The 15,773-nt window shown below is 45.3% G+C and overlaps 12 non-coding genes across 12 annotated transcripts; all 12 read right to left on the bottom strand.

Moving 5' to 3' along the window:
* Positions 1-769: 769 nt before the first annotated feature.
* On the bottom strand, positions 770-960 carry LOC141238902 (U2 spliceosomal RNA). The gene has a single exon (XR_012304347.1). It is a non-coding gene; the product is annotated as a U2 spliceosomal RNA (small nuclear RNA).
* A 1,116-nt stretch (positions 961-2,076) lies between these two features.
* LOC141238629 (U2 spliceosomal RNA) lies at positions 2,077-2,267 on the bottom strand. Its single transcript, XR_012304083.1, has one exon. It is a non-coding gene; the product is annotated as a U2 spliceosomal RNA (small nuclear RNA).
* Positions 2,268-3,389: 1,122 nt separating this feature from the next.
* Positions 3,390-3,580, bottom strand: LOC141238628 (U2 spliceosomal RNA). Its single transcript, XR_012304082.1, has one exon. It is a non-coding gene; the product is annotated as a U2 spliceosomal RNA (small nuclear RNA).
* A 1,113-nt stretch (positions 3,581-4,693) lies between these two features.
* Positions 4,694-4,884, bottom strand: LOC141238627 (U2 spliceosomal RNA). Its single transcript, XR_012304081.1, has one exon. It is a non-coding gene; the product is annotated as a U2 spliceosomal RNA (small nuclear RNA).
* A 1,117-nt stretch (positions 4,885-6,001) lies between these two features.
* Positions 6,002-6,192, bottom strand: LOC141238626 (U2 spliceosomal RNA). The gene has a single exon (XR_012304080.1). It is a non-coding gene; the product is annotated as a U2 spliceosomal RNA (small nuclear RNA).
* A 1,117-nt stretch (positions 6,193-7,309) lies between these two features.
* Positions 7,310-7,500, bottom strand: LOC141238625 (U2 spliceosomal RNA). The gene has a single exon (XR_012304079.1). It is a non-coding gene; the product is annotated as a U2 spliceosomal RNA (small nuclear RNA).
* Positions 7,501-8,615: 1,115 nt separating this feature from the next.
* Positions 8,616-8,806, bottom strand: LOC141238624 (U2 spliceosomal RNA). Its single transcript, XR_012304078.1, has one exon. It is a non-coding gene; the product is annotated as a U2 spliceosomal RNA (small nuclear RNA).
* A 1,120-nt stretch (positions 8,807-9,926) lies between these two features.
* Positions 9,927-10,117, bottom strand: LOC141238622 (U2 spliceosomal RNA). The gene has a single exon (XR_012304076.1). It is a non-coding gene; the product is annotated as a U2 spliceosomal RNA (small nuclear RNA).
* Positions 10,118-11,239: 1,122 nt separating this feature from the next.
* LOC141238621 (U2 spliceosomal RNA) lies at positions 11,240-11,430 on the bottom strand. Its single transcript, XR_012304075.1, has one exon. It is a non-coding gene; the product is annotated as a U2 spliceosomal RNA (small nuclear RNA).
* Positions 11,431-12,543: 1,113 nt separating this feature from the next.
* LOC141238620 (U2 spliceosomal RNA) lies at positions 12,544-12,734 on the bottom strand. The gene has a single exon (XR_012304074.1). It is a non-coding gene; the product is annotated as a U2 spliceosomal RNA (small nuclear RNA).
* Positions 12,735-13,851: 1,117 nt separating this feature from the next.
* Positions 13,852-14,042, bottom strand: LOC141238619 (U2 spliceosomal RNA). Its single transcript, XR_012304073.1, has one exon. It is a non-coding gene; the product is annotated as a U2 spliceosomal RNA (small nuclear RNA).
* Positions 14,043-15,157: 1,115 nt separating this feature from the next.
* On the bottom strand, positions 15,158-15,348 carry LOC141238618 (U2 spliceosomal RNA). The gene has a single exon (XR_012304072.1). It is a non-coding gene; the product is annotated as a U2 spliceosomal RNA (small nuclear RNA).
* Between the last annotated feature and the right edge of the window lie 425 nt (positions 15,349-15,773).

Here is a 15,773-nt window from a genome sequence, read left to right as displayed (position 1 = left end):
TCCAGCAGCAGACTGAAGGTGGCTGCTGCTGTGCGCAGGTATATAAAGGCTCAGAGCCTATTATGACACGCGCAGCCAGCGTTCCATTGCCACATTCCGTCTACTGCAGGCGGGATACCTGGATGGCTGAATGTCACTGAGAAGCTCACAGAGACCGCCATAAGCAACAGTTTAAAAGAATGCCACAGACTAATCAACCAAACTTTTTGGGTTGGTTTCTCTTTTATAGTCTGCAGGCATTAAATGAAAGAAGTCAGTGTTCCAGCAGAGGGAGAAAATGTTTCAGAAAAGGCATTGTAGCAAACCAAAAAAGAAATTTTAAGCGCAGCAGAGTAACCAGCTCACATACCTGTTAGCTCAGGTGAGTTTAAAAGGCTGCTGTTGATAACAAGGGCATTTGCTAAATAGATGGTGTGTGTGCAACAATATACTGAAAGGTCAATTATATTGTGCAGCTTATCTCACCACCTGTAGTTATTTAGGTGAAAGCTCCAAAATGCTTGCCTAATATGTCTGTTTATCCAAAAGGAAGTATAGAGGGAGAGCTAGATAGATAGCATTGCATTACATTACATGGCAATGCAATGCACAGTTGCTGAAGTTGAACCAAAATGAGCTTGTCATCTGGCTTCTGCAACTTTTAACATGAAAAATCCAATGAGGAGAAGAAAAGCAAAGCCAAAGAGTCCATCCCAAAATCCGACAAACAAGCCAAATGAACAAAAAGCATTGAATTCAATTCTTTCTGATTTTAGAAACTGCATTAAAGAAGGGGTGCACCGGTCCTGGAGATACTGCAATACCAGGTCAATGCGTGGAGTGGACAGAGCAAGCTCTTTTTCCATCTCCCTGTTCTAAAAATCCATTTAATATATGGTCCCCAGATAGGGGACGTATCAGATATTAAACTGATAAGAACAGATACTACACTTGATCTTAGCCAAAAGGCCAAGAAGCGATAACCAGAATTGGTTTCCGACTACGGTGCCACCCAAGGATTCTGAAAAGTCCATTTGTGGAGATGGCCACCTGGACTCCCGTTAAGAAGACATGCTGTCAACCTCTAGATCCCTCACATGCCTGCACTTTTCGGCTTGCTGCTGCTGCAATCCACGCGTTTTAGATCTGCATAACTCCACCTCTTTTAGCACAGTACCCTCAACCCCCGGCTGTTCCCACCCGCCTCAACACCGTTGGAAGGGAGGAGAACCAATTAAGGCGGGGGGGGTGGAACGAGCAGCTGTCTACCCTTAGCAGGAGGGTTGCTGATTAATTACCTCTCCTGCTGCTGCTGCTGCTGCTGGCTGTCCAGCAGCAGACTGAAGGTGGCTGCTGCTGTGCGCAGGTATATAAAGGCTCAGAGCCTATTATGACACGCGCAGCCAGCGTTCCATTGCCACATTCCGTCTACTGCAGGCGGGATACCTGGATGGCTGAATGTCACTGAGAAGCTCACAGAGACCGCCATAAGCAACAGTTTAAAAGAATGCCACAGACTAATCAACCAAACTTTTTGGGTTGGTTTCTCTTTTATAGTCTGCAGGCATTAAATGAAAGAAGTAAGTGTTCCAGCAGAGGGAGAAAACGTTTCAGAAAAGGCATTGTAGCAAACCAAAAAAGAAATTTTAAGCGCAGCAGAGTAACCAGCTCACATACCTGTTAGCTCAGGTGAGTTTAAAAGGCTGCTGTTGATAACAAGGGCATTTGCTAAATAGATGGTGTGTGTGCAACAATATACTGAAAGGTCAATTATATTGTGCAGCTTATCTCACCACCTGTAGTTATTTAGGTGAAAGCTCCAAAATGCTTGCCTAATATGTCTGTTTATCCAAAAGGAAGTATAGAGGGAGAGCTAGATAGATAGCATTGCATTACATTACATGGCAATGCAATGCACAGTTGCTGAAGTTGAACCAAAATGAGCTTGTCATCTGGCTTCTGCAACTTTTAACATGAAAAATCCAATGAGGAGAAGAAAAGCAAAGCCAAAGAGTCCATCCCAAAATCCGACAAACAAGCCAAATGAACAAAAAGCATTGAATTCAATTCTTTCTGATTTTAGAAACTGCATTAAAGAAGGGGTGCACCGGTCCTGGAGATACTGCAATACCAGGTCAATGCGTGGAGTGGACAGAGCAAGCTCTTTTTCCATCTCCCTGTTCTAAAAATCCATTTAATATATGGTCCCCAGATAGGGGACGTATCAGATATTAAACTGATAAGAACAGATACTACACTTGATCTTAGCCAAAAGGCCGAGAAGCGATAACCAGAATTGGTTTCCGACTACGGTGCCACCCAAGGATTCTGAAAAGTCCATTTGTGGAGATGGCCACCTGGACTCCCGTTAAGAAGACATGCTGTCAACCTCTAGATCCCTCACATGCCTGCACTTTTCGGCTTGCTGCTGCTGCAATCCACGCGTTTTAAATCTGCATAACTCCACCTCTTTTAGCACAGTACCCTCAACCCCCGGCTGTTCCCACCCGCCTCAACACCGTTGGAAGGGAGGAGAACCAATTAAGGCGGGGGGGGGGATGGAGGAACGAGCAGCTGTCTACCCTTAGCAGGAGGGTTGCTGATTAATTACCTCTCCTGCTGCTGCTGCTGCTGCTGGCTGTCCAGCAGCAGACTGAAGGTGGCTGCTGCTGTGCGCAGGTATATAAAGGCTCAGAGCCTATTATGACACGCGCAGCCAGCGTTTCATTGCCACATTCCGTCTACTGCAGGCGGGATACCTGGATGGCTGAATGTCACTGAGAAGCTCACAGAGACCGCCATAAGCAACAGTTTAAAAGAATGCCACAGACTAATCAACCAAACTTTTTGGGTTGGTTTCTCTTTTATAGTCTGCAGGCATTAAATGAAAGAAGTCAGTGTTCCAGCAGAGGGAGACAACGTTTCAGAAAAGGCATTGTAGCAAACCAAAAAAGAAATTTTAAGCGCAGCAGAGTAACCAGCTCACATACCTGTTAGCTCAGGTGAGTTTAAAAGGCTGCTGTTGATAACAAGGGCATTTGCTAAATAGATGGTGTGTGTGCAACAATATACTGAAAGGTCAATTATATTGTGCAGCTTATCTCACCACCTGTAGTTATTTAGGTGAAAGCTCCAAAATGCTTGCCTAATATGTCTGTTTATCCAAAAGGAAGTATAGAGGGAGAGCTAGATAGATAGCATTGCATTACATTACATGGCAATGCAATGCACAGTTGCTGAAGTTGAACCAAAATGAGCTTGTCATCTGGCTTCTGCAACTTTTAACATGAAAAATCCAATGAGGAGAAGAAAAGCAAAGCCAAAGAGTCCATCCCAAAATCCGACAAACAAGCCAAATGAACAAAAAGCATTGAATTCAATTCTTTCTGATTTTAGAAACTGCATTAAAGAAGGGGTGCACCGGTCCTGGAGATACTGCAATACCAGGTCAATGCGTGGAGTGGACAGAGCAAGCTCTTTTTCCATCTCCCTGTTCTAAAAATCCATTTAATATATGGTCCCCAGATAGGGGACGTATCAGATATTAAACTGATAAGAACAGATACTACACTTGATCTTAGCCAAAAGGCCGAGAAGCGATAACCAGAATTGGTTTCCGACTACGGTGCCACCCAAGGATTCTGAAAAGTCCATTTGTGGAGATGGCCACCTGGACTCCCGTTAAGAAGACATGCTGTCAACCTCTAGATCCCTCACATGCCTGCACTTTTCGGCTTGCTGCTGCTGCAATCCACGCGTTTTAGATCTGCATAACTCCACCTCTTTTAGCACAGTACCCTCAACCCCCGGCTGTTCCCACCCGCCTCAACACCGTTGGAAGGGAGGAGAACCAATTAAGGCGGGGGGGGTGGAACGAGCAGCTGTCTACCCTTAGCAGGAGGGTTGCTGATTAATTACCTCTCCTGCTGCTGCTGCTGCTGGCTGTCCAGCAGCAGACTGAAGGTGGCTGCTGCTGTGCGCAGGTATATAAAGGCTCAGAGCCTATTATGACACGCGCAGCCAGCGTTCCATTGCCACATTCCGTCTACTGCAGGCGGGATACCTGGATGGCTGAATGTCACTGAGAAGCTCACCGAGACCGCCATAAGCAACAGTTTAAAAGAATGCCACAGACTAATCAACCAAACTTTTTGGGTTGGTTTCTCTTTTATAGTCTGCAGGCATTAAATGAAAGAAGTCAGTGTTCCAGCAGAGGGAGACAACGTTTCAGAAAAGGCATTGTAGCAAACCAAAAAAGAAATTTTAAGCGCAGCAGAGTAACCAGCTCACATACCTGTTAGCTCAGGTGAGTTTAAAAGGCTGCTGTTGATAACAAGGGCATTTGCTAAATAGATGGTGTGTGTGCAACAATATACTGAAAGGTCAATTATATTGTGCAGCTTATCTCACCACCTGTAGTTATTTAGGTGAAAGCTCCAAAATGCTTGCCTAATATGTCTGTTTATCCAAAAGGAAGTATAGAGGGAGAGCTAGATAGATAGCATTGCATTACATTACATGGCAATGCAATGCACAGTTGCTGAAGTTGAACCAAAATGAGCTTGTCATCTGGCTTCTGCAACTTTTAACATGAAAAATCCAATGAGGAGAAGAAAAGCAAAGCCAAAGAGTCCATCCCAAAATCCGACAAACAAGCCAAATGAACAAAAAGCATTGAATTCAATTCTTTCTGATTTTAGAAACTGCATTAAAGAAGGGGTGCACCGGTCCTGGAGATACTGCAATACCAGGTCAATGCGTGGAGTGGACAGAGCAAGCTCTTTTTCCATCTCCCTGTTCTAAAAATCCATTTAATATATGGTCCCCAGATAGGGGACGTATCAGATATTAAACTGATAAGAACAGATACTACACTTGATCTTAGCCAAAAGGCCGAGAAGCGATAACCAGAATTGGTTTCCGACTACGGTGCCACCCAAGGATTCTGAAAAGTCCATTTGTGGAGATGGCCACCTGGACTCCCGTTAAGAAGACATGCTGTCAACCTCTAGATCCCTCACATGCCTGCACTTTTCGGCTTGCTGCTGCTGCAATCCACGCGTTTTAGATCTGCATAACTCCACCTCTTTTAGCACAGTACCCTCAACCCCCGGCTGTTCCCACCCGCCTCAACACCGTTGGAAGGGAGGAGAACCAATTAAGGCGGGGGGGGGTGGAACGAGCAGCTGTCTACCCTTAGCAGGAGGGTTGCTGATTAATTACCTCTCCTGCTGCTGCTGCTGCTGCTGGCTGTCCAGCAGCAGACTGAAGGTGGCTGCTGCTGTGCGCAGGTATATAAAGGCTCAGAGCCTATTATGACACGCGCAGCCAGCGTTCCATTGCCACATTCCGTCTACTGCAGGCGGGATACCTGGATGGCTGAATGTCACTGAGAAGCTCACAGAGACCGCCATAAGCAACAGTTTAAAAGAATGCCACAGACTAATCAACCAAACTTTTTGGGTTGGTTTCTCTTTTATAGTCTGCAGGCATTAAATGAAAGAAGTCAGTGTTCCAGCAGAGGGAGACAACGTTTCAGAAAAGGCATTGTAGCAAACCAAAAAAGAAATTTTAAGCGCAGCAGAGTAACCAGCGCACATACCTGTTAGCTCAGGTGAGTTTAAAAGGCTGCTGTTGATAACAAGGGCATTTGCTAAATAGATGGTGTGTGTGCAACAATATACTGAAAGGTCAATTATATTGTGCAGCTTATCTCACCACCTGTAGTTATTTAGGTGAAAGCTCCAAAATGCTTGCCTAATATGTCTGTTTATCCAAAAGGAAGTATAGAGGGAGAGCTAGATAGATAGCATTGCATTACATTACATGGCAATGCAATGCACAGTTGCTGAAGTTGAACCAAAATGAGCTTGTCATCTGGCTTCTGCAACTTTTAACATGAAAAATCCAATGAGGAGAAGAAAAGCAAAGCCAAAGAGTCCATCCCAAAATCCGACAAACAAGCCAAATGAACAAAAAGCATTGAATTCAATTCTTTCTGATTTTAGAAACTGCATTAAAGAAGGGGTGCACCGGTCCTGGAGATACTGCAATACCAGGTCAATGCGTGGAGTGGACAGAGCAAGCTCTTTTTCCATCTCCCTGTTCTAAAAATCCATTTAATATATGGTCCCCAGATAGGGGACGTATCAGATATTAAACTGATAAGAACAGATACTACACTTGATCTTAGCCAAAAGGCCGAGAAGCGATAACCAGAATTGGTTTCCGACTACGGTGCCACCCAAGGATTCTGAAAAGTCCATTTGTGGAGATGGCCACCTGGACTCCCGTTAAGAAGACATGCTGTCAACCTCTAGATCCCTCACATGCCTGCACTTTTCGGCTTGCTGCTGCTGCAATCCACGCGTTTTAGATCTGCATAACTCCACCTCTTTTAGCACAGTACCCTCAACCCCCGGCTGTTCCCACCCGCCTCAACACCGTTGGAAGGGAGGAGAACCAATTAAGGCGGGGGGGGGGGGGGGTGGAACGAGCAGCTGTCTACCCTTAGCAGGAGGGTTGCTGATTAATTACCTCTCCTGCTGCTGCTGCTGGCTGTCCAGCAGCAGACTGAAGGTGGCTGCTGCTGTGCGCAGGTATATAAAGGCTCAGAGCCTATTATGACACGCGCAGCCAGCGTTCCATTGCCACATTCCGTCTACTGCAGGCGGGATACCTGGATGGCTGAATGTCACTGAGAAGCTCACAGAGACCGCCATAAGCAACAGTTTAAAAGAATGCCACAGACTAATCAACCAAACTTTTTGGGTTGGTTTCTCTTTTATAGTCTGCAGGCATTAAATGAAAGAAGTCAGTGTTCCAGCAGAGGGAGACAACGTTTCAGAAAAGGCATTGTAGCAAACCAAAAAAGAAATTTTAAGCGCAGCAGAGTAACCAGCTCACATACCTGTTAGCTCAGGTGAGTTTAAAAGGCTGCTGTTGATAACAAGGGCATTTGCTAAATAGATGGTGTGTGTGCAACAATATACTGAAAGGTCAATTATATTGTGCAGCTTATCTCACCACCTGTAGTTATTTAGGTGAAAGCTCCAAAATGCTTGCCTAATATGTCTGTTTATCCAAAAGGAAGTATAGAGGGAGAGCTAGATAGATAGCATTGCATTACATTACATGGCAATGCAATGCACAGTTGCTGAAGTTGAACCAAAATGAGCTTGTCATCTGGCTTCTGCAACTTTTAACATGAAAAATCCAATGAGGAGAAGAAAAGCAAAGCCAAAGAGTCCATCCCAAAATCCGACAAACAAGCCAAATGAACAAAAAGCATTGAATTCAATTCTTTCTGATTTTAGAAACTGCATTAAAGAAGGGGTGCACCGGTCCTGGAGATACTGCAATACCAGGTCAATGCGTGGAGTGGACAGAGCAAGCTCTTTTTCCATCTCCCTGTTCTAAAAATCCATTTAATATATGGTCCCCAGATAGGGGACGTATCAGATATTAAACTGATAAGAACAGATACTACACTTGATCTTAGCCAAAAGGCCGAGAAGCGATAACCAGAATTGGTTTCCGACTACGGTGCCACCCAAGGATTCTGAAAAGTCCATTTGTGGAGATGGCCACCTGGACTCCCGTTAAGAAGACATGCTGTCAACCTCTAGATCCCTCACATGCCTGCACTTTTCGGCTTGCTGCTGCTGCAATCCACGTGTTTTAGATCTGCATAACTCCACCTCTTTTAGCACAGTACCCTCAACCCCCGGCTGTTCCCACCCGCCTCAACACCGTTGGAAGGGAGGAGAACCAATTAAGGCGGGGGGGTGGAACGAGCAGCTGTCTACCCTTAGCAGGAGGGTTGCTGATTAATTACCTCTCCTGCTGCTGCTGCTGCTGCTGGCTGTCCAGCAGCAGACTGAAGGTGGCTGCTGCTGTGCGCAGGTATATAAAGGCTCAGAGCCTATTATGACACGCGCAGCCAGCGTTCCATTGCCACATTCCGTCTACTGCAGGCGGGATACCTGGATGGCTGAATGTCACTGAGAAGCTCACAGAGACCGCCATAAGCAACAGTTTAAAAGAATGCCACAGACTAATCAACCAAACTTTTTGGGTTGGTTTCTCTTTAATAGTCTGCAGGCATTAAATGAAAGAAGTCAGTGTTCCAGCAGAGGGAGACAACGTTTCAGAAAAGGCATTGTAGCAAACCAAAAAAGAAATTTAAAGCGCAGCAGAGTAACCAGCTCACATACCTGTTAGCTCAGGTGAGTTTAAAAGGCTGCTGTTGATAACAAGGGCATTTGCTAAATAGATGGTGTGTGTGCAACAATATACTGAAAGGTCAATTATATTGTGCAGCTTATCTCACCACCTGTAGTTATTTAGGTGAAAGCTCCAAAATGCTTGCCTAATATGTCTGTTTATCCAAAAGGAAGTATAGAGGGAGAGCTAGATAGATAGCATTGCATTACATTACATGGCAATGCAATGCACAGTTGCTGAAGTTGAACCAAAATGAGCTTGTCATCTGGCTTCTGCAACTTTTAACATGAAAAATCCAATGAGGAGAAGAAAAGCAAAGCCAAAGAGTCCATCCCAAAATCCGACAAACAAGCCAAATGAACAAAAAGCATTGAATTCAATTCTTTCTGATTTTAGAAACTGCATTAAAGAAGGGGTGCACCGGTCCTGGAGATACTGCAATACCAGGTCAATGCGTGGAGTGGACAGAGCAAGCTCTTTTTCCATCTCCCTGTTCTAAAAATCCATTTAATATATGGTCCCCAGATAGGGGACGTATCAGATATTAAACTGATAAGAACAGATACTACACTTGATCTTAGCCAAAAGGCCGAGAAGCGATAACCAGAATTGGTTTCCGACTACGGTGCCACCCAAGGATTCTGAAAAGTCCATTTGTGGAGATGGCCACCTGGACTCCCGTTAAGAAGACATGCTGTCAACCTCTAGATCCCTCACATGCCTGCACTTTTCGGCTTGCTGCTGCTGCAATCCACGCGTTTTAGATCTGCATAACTCCACCTCTTTTAGCACAGTACCCTCAACCCCCGGCTGTTCCCACCCGCCTCAACACCGTTGGAAGGGAGGAGAACCAATTAAGGCGGGGGGGGGGGGTGGAACGAGCAGCTGTCTACCCTTAGCAGGAGGGTTGCTGATTAATTACCTCTCCTGCTGCTGCTGCTGCTGCTGGCTGTCCAGCAGCAGACTGAAGGTGGCTGCTGCTGTGCGCAGGTATATAAAGGCTCAGAGCCTATTATGACACGCGCAGCCAGCGTTCCATTGCCACATTCCGTCTACTGCAGGCGGGATACCTGGATGGCTGAATGTCACTGAGAAGCTCACAGAGACCGCCATAAGCAACAGTTTAAAAGAATGCCACAGACTAATCAACCAAACTTTTTGGGTTGGTTTCTCTTTTATAGTCTGCAGGCATTAAATGAAAGAAGTCAGTGTTCCAGCAGAGGGAGAAAACGTTTCAGAAAAGGCATTGTAGCAAACCAAAAAAGAAATTTTAAGCGCAGCAGAGTAACCAGCTCACATACCTGTTAGCTCAGGTGAGTTTAAAAGGCTGCTGTTGATAACAAGGGCATTTGCTAAATAGATGGTGTGTGTGCAACAATATACTGAAAGGTCAATTATATTGTGCAGCTTATCTCACCACCTGTAGTTATTTAGGTGAAAGCTCCAAAATGCTTGCCTAATATGTCTGTTTATCCAAAAGGAAGTATAGAGGGAGAGCTAGATAGATAGCATTGCATTACATTACATGGCAATGCAATGCACAGTTGCTGAAGTTGAACCAAAATGAGCTTGTCATCTGGCTTCTGCAACTTTTAACATGAAAAATCCAATGAGGAGAAGAAAAGCAAAGCCAAAGAGTCCATCCCAAAATCCGACAAACAAGCCAAATGAACAAAAAGCATTGAATTCAATTCTTTCTGATTTTAGAAACTGCATTAAAGAAGGGGTGCACCGGTCCTGGAGATACTGCAATACCAGGTCAATGCGTGGAGTGGACAGAGCAAGCTCTTTTTCCATCTCCCTGTTCTAAAAATCCATTTAATATATGGTCCCCAGATAGGGGACGTATCAGATATTAAACTGATAAGAACAGATACTACACTTGATCTTAGCCAAAAGGCCGAGAAGCGATAACCAGAATTGGTTTCCGACTACGGTGCCACCCAAGGATTCTGAAAAGTCCATTTGTGGAGATGGCCACCTGGACTCCCGTTAAGAAGACATGCTGTCAACCTCTAGATCCCTCACATGCCTGCACTTTTCGGCTTGCTGCTGCTGCAATCCACGCGTTTTAAATCTGCATAACTCCACCTCTTTTAGCACAGTACCCTCAACCCCCGGCTGTTCCCACCCGCCTCAACACCGTTGGAAGGGAGGAGAACCAATTAAGGCGGAGGGGGGGATGGAGGAACGAGCAGCTGTCTACCCTTAGCAGGAGGGTTGCTGATTAATTACCTCTCCTGCTGCTGCTGCTGCTGCTGGCTGTCCAGCAGCAGACTGAAGGTGGCTGCTGCTGTGCGCAGGTATATAAAGGCTCAGAGCCTATTATGACACGCGCAGCCAGCGTTTCATTGCCACATTCCGTCTACTGCAGGCGGGATACCTGGATGGCTGAATGTCACTGAGAAGCTCACAGAGACCGCCATAAGCAACAGTTTAAAAGAATGCCACAGACTAATCAACCAAACTTTTTGGGTTGGTTTCTCTTTTATAGTCTGCAGGCATTAAATGAAAGAAGTCAGTGTTCCAGCAGAGGGAGACAACGTTTCAGAAAAGGCATTGTAGCAAACCAAAAAAGAAATTTTAAGCGCAGCAGAGTAACCAGCTCACATACCTGTTAGCTCAGGTGAGTTTAAAAGGCTGCTGTTGATAACAAGGGCATTTGCTAAATAGATGGTGTGTGTGCAACAATATACTGAAAGGTCAATTATATTGTGCAGCTTATCTCACCACCTGTAGTTATTTAGGTGAAAGCTCCAAAATGCTTGCCTAATATGTCTGTTTATCCAAAAGGAAGTATAGAGGGAGAGCTAGATAGATAGCATTGCATTACATTACATGGCAATGCAATGCACAGTTGCTGAAGTTGAACCAAAATGAGCTTGTCATCTGGCTTCTGCAACTTTTAACATGAAAAATCCAATGAGGAGAAGAAAAGCAAAGCCAAAGAGTCCATCCCAAAATCCGACAAACAAGCCAAATGAACAAAAAGCATTGAATTCAATTCTTTCTGATTTTAGAAACTGCATTAAAGAAGGGGTGCACCGGTCCTGGAGATACTGCAATACCAGGTCAATGCGTGGAGTGGACAGAGCAAGCTCTTTTTCCATCTCCCTGTTCTAAAAATCCATTTAATATATGGTCCCCAGATAGGGGACGTATCAGATATTAAACTGATAAGAACAGATACTACACTTGATCTTAGCCAAAAGGCCGAGAAGCGATAACCAGAATTGGTTTCCGACTACGGTGCCACCCAAGGATTCTGAAAAGTCCATTTGTGGAGATGGCCACCTGGACTCCCGTTAAGAAGACATGCTGTCAACCTCTAGATCCCTCACATGCCTGCACTTTTCGGCTTGCTGCTGCTGCAATCCACGCGTTTTAGATCTGCATAACTCCACCTCTTTTAGCACAGTACCCTCAACCCCCGGCTGTTCCCACCCGCCTCAACACCGTTGGAAGGGAGGAGAACCAATTAAGGCGGGGGGGGTGGAACGAGCAGCTGTCTACCCTTAGCAGGAGGGTTGCTGATTAATTACCTCTCCTGCTGCTGCTGCTGCTGGCTGTCCAGCAGCAGACTGAAGGTGGCTGCTGCTGTGCGCAGGTATATAAAGGCTCAGAGCCTATTATGACACGCGCAGCCAGCGTTCCATTGCCACATTCCGTCTACTGCAGGCGGGATACCTGGATGGCTGAATGTCACTGAGAAGCTCACCGAGACCGCCATAAGCAACAGTTTAAAAGAATGCCACAGACTAATCAACCAAACTTTTTGGGTTGGTTTCTCTTTTATAGTCTGCAGGCATTAAATGAAAGAAGTCAGTGTTCCAGCAGAGGGAGACAACGTTTCAGAAAAGGCATTGTAGCAAACCAAAAAAGAAATTTTAAGCGCAGCAGAGTAACCAGCTCACATACCTGTTAGCTCAGGTGAGTTTAAAAGGCTGCTGTTGATAACAAGGGCATTTGCTAAATAGATGGTGTGTGTGCAACAATATACTGAAAGGTTAATTATATTGTGCAGCTTATCTCACCACCTGTAGTTATTTAGGTGAAAGCTCCAAAATGCTTGCCTAATATGTCTGTTTATCCAAAAGGAAGTATAGAGGGAGAGCTAGATAGATAGCATTGCATTACATTACATGGCAATGCAATGCACAGTTGCTGAAGTTGAACCAAAATGAGCTTGTCATCTGGCTTCTGCAACTTTTAACATGAAAAATCCAATGAGGAGAAGAAAAGCAAAGCCAAAGAGTCCATCCCAAAATCCGACAAACAAGCCAAATGAACAAAAAGCATTGAATTCAATTCTTTCTGATTTTAGAAACTGCATTAAAGAAGGGGTGCACCGGTCCTGGAGATACTGCAATACCAGGTCAATGCGTGGAGTGGACAGAGCAAGCTCTTTTTCCATCTCCCTGTTCTAAAAATCCATTTAATATATGGTCCCCAGATAGGGGACGTATCAGATATTAAACTGATAAGAACAGATACTACACTTGATCTTAGCCAAAAGGCCGAGAAGCGATAACCAGAATTGGTTTCCGACTACGGTGCCACCCAAGGATTCTGAAAAGTCCATTTGTGGAGATGGCCACCTGGACTCCCGTTAAGAAGACATGCTGTCAACCTCTAGATCCCTCACATGCCTGCACTTTTCGGCTTGCTGCTGCTGCAATCCACGCGTTTTAGATCTGCATAACTCCACCTCTTTTAGCACAGTACCCTCAACCCCCGGCTGTTCCCACCCGCCTCAACACCGTTGGAAGGGAGGAGAACCAATTAAGGCGGGGGGGGGTGGAACGAGCAGCTGTCTACCCTTAGCAGGAGGGTTGCTGATTAATTACCTCTCCTGCTGCTGCTGCTGCTGCTGGCTGTCCAGCAGCAGACTGAAGGTGGCTGCTGCTGTGCGCAGGTATATAAAGGCTCAGAGCCTATTATGACACGCGCAGCCAGCGTTCCATTGCCACATTCCGTCTACTGCAGGCGGGATACCTGGATGGCTGAATGTCACTGAGAAGCTCACAGAGACCGCCATAAGCAACAGTTTAAAAGAATGCCACAGACTAATCAACCAAACTTTTTGGGTTGGTTTCTCTTTTATAGTCTGCAGGCATTAAATGAAAGAAGTCAGTGTTCCAGCAGAGGGAGACAACGTTTCAGAAAAGGCATTGTAGCAAACCAAAAAAGAAATTTTAAGCGCAGCAGAGTAACCAGCGCACATACCTGTTAGCTCAGGTGAGTTTAAAAGGCTGCTGTTGATAACAAGGGCATTTGCTAAATAGATGGTGTGTGTGCAACAATATACTGAAAGGTCAATTATATTGTGCAGCTTATCTCACCACCTGTAGTTATTTAGGTGAAAGCTCCAAAATGCTTGCCTAATATGTCTGTTTATCCAAAAGGAAGTATAGAGGGAGAGCTAGATAGATAGCATTGCATTACATTACATGGCAATGCAATGCACAGTTGCTGAAGTTGAACCAAAATGAGCTTGTCATCTGGCTTCTGCAACTTTTAACATGAAAAATCCAATGAGGAGAAGAAAAGCAAAGCCAAAGAGTCCATCCCAAAATCCGACAAACAAGCCAAATGAACAAAAAGCATTGAATTCAATTCTTTCTGATTTTAGAAACTGCATTAAAGAAGGGGTGCACCGGTCCTGGAGATACTGCAATACCAGGTCAATGCGTGGAGTGGACAGAGCAAGCTCTTTTTCCATCTCCCTGTTCTAAAAATCCATTTAATATATGGTCCCCAGATAGGGGACGTATCAGATATTAAACTGATAAGAACAGATACTACACTTGATCTTAGCCAAAAGGCCGAGAAGCGATAACCAGAATTGGTTTCCGACTACGGTGCCACCCAAGGATTCTGAAAAGTCCATTTGTGGAGATGGCCACCTGGACTCCCGTTAAGAAGACATGCTGTCAACCTCTAGATCCCTCACATGCCTGCACTTTTCGGCTTGCTGCTGCTGCAATCCACGCGTTTTAGATCTGCATAACTCCACCTCTTTTAGCACAGTACCCTCAACCCCCGGCTGTTCCCACCCGCCTCAACACCGTTGGAAGGGAGGAGAACCAATTAAGGCGGGGAGGGGGGGGTGGAACGAGCAGCTGTCTACCCTTAGCAGGAGGGTTGCTGATTAATTACCTCTCCTGCTGCTGCTGCTGGCTGTCCAGCAGCAGACTGAAGGTGGCTGCTGCTGTGCGCAGGTATATAAAGGCTCAGAGCCTATTATGACACGCGCAGCCAGCGTTCCATTGCCACATTCCGTCTACTGCAGGCGGGATACCTGGATGGCTGAATGTCACTGAGAAGCTCACAGAGACCGCCATAAGCAACAGTTTAAAAGAATGCCACAGACTAATCAACCAAACTTTTTGGGTTGGTTTCTCTTTTATAGTCTGCAGGCATTAAATGAAAGAAGTCAGTGTTCCAGCAGAGGGAGACAACGTTTCAGAAAAGGCATTGTAGCAAACCAAAAAAGAAATTTTAAGCGCAGCAGAGTAACCAGCTCACATACCTGTTAGCTCAGGTGAGTTTAAAAGGCTGCTGTTGATAACAAGGGCATTTGCTAAATAGATGGTGTGTGTGCAACAATATACTGAAAGGTCAATTATATTGTGCAGCTTATCTCACCACCTGTAGTTATTTAGGTGAAAGCTCCAAAATGCTTGCCTAATATGTCTGTTTATCCAAAAGGAAGTATAGAGGGAGAGCTAGATAGATAGCATTGCATTACATTACATGGCAATGCAATGCACAGTTGCTGAAGTTGAACCAAAATGAGCTTGTCATCTGGCTTCTGCAACTTTTAACATGAAAAATCCAATGAGGAGAAGAAAAGCAAAGCCAAAGAGTCCATCCCAAAATCCGACAAACAAGCCAAATGAACAAAAAGCATTGAATTCAATTCTTTCTGATTTTAGAAACTGCATTAAAGAAGGGGTGCACCGGTCCTGGAGATACTGCAATACCAGGTCAATGCGTGGAGTGGACAGAGCAAGCTCTTTTTCCATCTCCCTGTTCTAAAAATCCATTTAATATATGGTCCCCAGATAGGGGACGTATCAGATATTAAACTGATAAGAACAGATACTACACTTGATCTTAGCCAAAAGGCCGAGAAGCGATAACCAGAATTGGTTTCCGACTACGGTGCCACCGAAGGATTCTGAAAAGTCCATTTGTGGAGATGGCCACCTGGACTCCCGTTAAGAAGACATGCTGTCAACCTCTAGATCCCTCACATGCCTGCACTTTTCGGCTTGCTGCTGCTGCAATCCACGCGTTTTAGATCTGCATAACTCCACCTCTTTTAGCACAGTACCCTCAACCCCCGGCTGTTCCCACCCGCCTCAACACCGTTGGAAGGGAGGAGAACCAATTAAGGCGGGGGGGGGGGTGGAACGAGCAGCTGTCTACCCTTAGCAGGAGGGTTGCTGATTAATTACCTCTCCTGCTGCTGCTGCTGCTGCTGGCTGTCCAGCAGCAGACTGAAGGTGGCTGCTGCTGTGCGCAGGTATATAAAGGCTCAGAGCCTATTATGACACGCGCAG

The sequence above is a fragment of the Phyllobates terribilis genome, unplaced genomic scaffold (genome assembly GCF_046119375.1).
Source record: "Phyllobates terribilis strain yellow unplaced genomic scaffold, ASM4611937v1 Scaffold_763__1_contigs__length_703860, whole genome shotgun sequence".
NCBI classification, from domain to species: domain Eukaryota; kingdom Metazoa; phylum Chordata; class Amphibia; order Anura; family Dendrobatidae; genus Phyllobates; species Phyllobates terribilis.
The sequence above is the reverse complement of the archived record's forward strand: the minus strand, read 5'-3'. Positions and strand labels throughout refer to the sequence as shown.